The sequence below is a fragment of the Halichoeres trimaculatus genome, unplaced genomic scaffold (genome assembly GCF_033239565.1).
Source record: "Halichoeres trimaculatus isolate MK-OKI-2021-1 unplaced genomic scaffold, fHalTri1.1 fHalTri1_scaffold_16, whole genome shotgun sequence".
NCBI classification, from domain to species: domain Eukaryota; kingdom Metazoa; phylum Chordata; class Actinopteri; order Labriformes; family Labridae; genus Halichoeres; species Halichoeres trimaculatus.
The window spans coordinates 27,759,974-27,763,979 of NW_027437194.1; positions in this window are offsets into that span (position 1 = coordinate 27,759,974).

Here is a 4,006-nt window from a genome sequence, read left to right on the forward strand (position 1 = left end):
AAGCATTTTTTGTAGTTGTCAGACACCATCATGTGTTGGGTTAAAACAGCTGTAGCTCTGCCTGGATGTTACAGCAGCTGATGGCCTGTTAGCTGCATGAGTCAGTGAACATTAAAGCACCAGGCATGACGCCATTCACCTAATGTTAATGGGAATCTAATACAGTGCCCAAACTAATGCTTTACTAAAAAGCTTCTTAAGAAACAGCATCCAGATGAATCAATATTTACCATAAAGAGAGGTAGAGATTAAAGGTCTCCTGAAGAGACGTTTAAATGGAAATATGAATTCCAACTAACCACAGAGGCTGAAAGTAAGAAAACACCCAGAAGACAGTCAACTCATCAACATAATTCATTCATTCCTTGCAGGTAAACATCCAAATGCCTATGCTGGTTACTGTCTGTGTTCAGTCAAGCACCTCGCAGGACATCAGATAGCTGGACTCCTGAGACCAAGGAGCTCCTGCACTTCCCCCTGGATTGATGAGCCCCTTTTCACTCATCTTGGGCTGTAAAACCTCAAATCTGTTGACTCCTGGGGCCTGGCTGCGCTCATGATGTTGGTTTGCTGTTACATTCAAGCTAAATACAATCTGAGTTTAACACAGTTTGTTTTATTTTGAAGGTCACTGGGTGTTTTTAGGTAGTTTTAATGCATGACTTCCTGTTCCATTCAATCTGCCCTACGGTGAATTGGTGCGCCACAGCTCCAGCATCCAGCAAAAATAGGACTGTTGAGTTAGAGATGCAAGCCAGACTACGACAAAGTGGATCCAGTGTGAAGTTGACTGAGAGACTTCAATCAATCAGTCTTTATTTGTATCGCGCCAAATCATAACAAACGTTATCTCAAGACACTTTACAAAAACATTCACAGGTCTAGACCCGTAAATGTTAATAAAATCTTATTAGCAGAAACCCATCACCAAGACAAGATAAGGAGTATTATCTCATCTTAACCCACCGTGAGTACAGACTTGAGACTTGAATGGAAACCTATCTGATCTGATGCTGTGCCAGAGCGGAGCCAAACCAGAGACCCATCCGGTGTATTTCAACCCATAGCTGTCCAAGTTGCATGCCCCACAAGTCCAGCCCTCAAGGGGATGGCCCAGGTTTGAATCCTGGCACCTTTCATGTGGCTCACCTCTCTTCCTGTCTCTCCAAATAAAGGTATAAAAATCCCCCAGAAGCACAGATGGCAAACTGTACCTCGCTATGAGATATCTATAATCTCTGCTTGTTTGCATCCAGGTAGTAGAGCATTATAGCATTTTGACACCAGAATGCAGCAGAGCTTCAGCCCCAACTAATTACAGATGGCTTTGACACAACATATACCCCAGGTCTTGAACGATAACAGTTTTAAAAGTTTGTTTGGCCAACTATTAATTCTGATGAAGACTAGCATGGTTACCGTGTTGACTGTTAGGTCAGCTAAGAGCAAACATCTCCAGTCGAAGTTATACCTCCATGTCAAAGGAAGCTGAAACATAGTGGTGTATGGATGCAGACAAAAATCAGGTGACCTGGAGTCTTAAAGGTCCCATATTCTGCTCCTTTTCTGCAGTTTAATATGGATCATTGATGTCTTCATGAAATGGTAGTAACATGTTTTGGTCCAAAAAGCCAATAAATCAAGCACAGCAGCATTGTTTCCAGGCTCTCATAGCCCCTCTGTTCAGAACGCTCTGATTTAGTGGGCGTGGCCTTCATATGTAAATGAGCCACCGCTGATACTGGCCCGCTCTTCAGCATCCTGAAGCTAACACAGAGACAGGGGGGACACTGAGGAAAAGCTCTTACATCTGCTCCACAGCACACAGCGTTTAAAATACTCACATTTCCAGGGTCCCAGGTTTGTTGGAGGATGGTTGGTAATGCGCCTAGATTCAGGACCAGTCTATTCACTAGCCCTCTGTTGTACTGTCCAAAGTTGGAAAAGCAGTCGGCCGTGAAGTGACTAGCACACACATGCACAGTTTTACTGAGTGTAGCTGGAACATTTCCCTCATAAATGAACTCAAACCACTTAGTCCTGTCTTCTTCTGAGATGGGAAGCTTGTGCATGGAACTATGTGGCTGTTTACAGCCAAAAACAGAGCAGTGATGGCTCTTCATCTCTGGCATTCTCCTGCCCTCCTCCAGCAGCTGGGAGGGGAGTGGGTGGGGAGGGGGTTTCGGGGGTATCTGCTCCGGTGGACCAATCAGAAATTGACAGAAGTAATTTTTATGTATTGCTGTCATTGTAGATATATACAATCGGATTACAACAATCCTAAAATGCATCGGTTTTTACTTGTATCAATGGCTCATTATTATCTCATCACAAAGGCATAATATACAGGCCCTTTGTGGCTGTTCAAAATTAAAATGAATAACATTTCATGTGAAATGTTTGTTTTGAATCTAGCATTCAAATTGTAAAAGAAATCATAATTAAATGATGAATTCTGAACAAATCTTTAAAGGTCCCCTGATATACAAGATATGTATCCTGATTCTACCACAGTAACCCAACCTGTTAATTGAACAACTTTACCGGTCTCAGAATTTGATGATTTTTTTCCCACTTTGAAAATAAATATGTGGCCAAATAATTTGTAAGTATTTTAGGTGAACACCAACTGTAAGTTAGTCAGACACATCTCTAAAGAACTGAATTTGTTGAAAAAATCATATATATATATATATATATATACTTTTTTTCCAGTTAAAATTCAATAACTTCTTTCGATTGTAATACTTAGCTTTACATTTGATTTCAAAATATGCACCAGACTTCAGTGAAGGTGATTTGACCCAATTTGATGATTTATTATTTGTGTTTGAGTAAGTTTTGGGGTAAAGTGTGCACCCTGGCTCACACCTATGGCAATGATCATAAAATAGGTCATAGTACAGGCCCTGGATGACTTTTGGATTTTCTAAAGGTATATTCTTGGGAGTCTCTGGGTGTACTACAAATACCACACAATAAACAACAAAATGGGCTGTGGGCAAAATTACATGTATTGTGAAAGAGGTCCTTTCACTAATAGATTTAGTAAAGTGATTTTTACATAATATGGGATCTTTAAGCCTGTTCCCTCTTTCTAAAAAGTTCCTGATTTTTCTTCTTTAATAACTATTCAGTAACATTCTTCTGCTGCTGCTCCAGTTTCAATCAAGGCTGTGGTTTGATGCTGGGTCTTACTGTCCACATGCTGAAGGGTCCATACCCAAAAACTGCCCCCAATGGCTGTGTTAGTGGTGTGTAGATGTCATTAACCAAAATCTGAGGGGCACTCTCAATAACAGCCTCTGACATCAGTGCGACACTTTACAAGGATGGATCATGACTCAGAACTTTGATTTACGGAAGTATACAAATTATTCTCTATACTTCATATGAAGAAAATAAAAATATAGCGTATCTTGTAATATCTTCATGGCAGATTCCTACCCTTTAGCGACTTTAATATTGAGTTTTGAGCATTTTCAAGCGATACCTGAAGCTAATCAGAGATCAGAAAAATAGACGTTAGATCTGACTGAAGTAATCTCTATCCTTTTTCTGACCTGCTTCGCTCCACTGGTGGGGTTTTGTCTGAGAAGGGGTGGAGACAGAGAAAAGAGGGAGAGAGGGAGGGGAAGAAAGAACTGGGTGGGACAGAACCCCCCCCTACACACACACACACACACACACATCCACACGCACATGTGCAGACACACGCATGCACACATAAGAGCACACGGCTCTTCAAAGCCGAGTGGTTTTCATAGACATCCAATTACACTAAGAGATGACATCTGGTGAACTGCAGCAGATAAATAAGGTGAAAGGAAAGACAAGATTCAGTCACCTCAGAGAAACTCCAGATAACCAGAGAGCGCCGGCCTGATAGAGATAGAGCAGAGGGAGAGGAAGAGGGAAAGAGGGAGGGGGCCAAACGAGAGGGAGCCACACACAGGAGGAAAGAAGAGAGGCAACGCGCTGCTCCGGCGCTCAGAGAGGCAAAGAC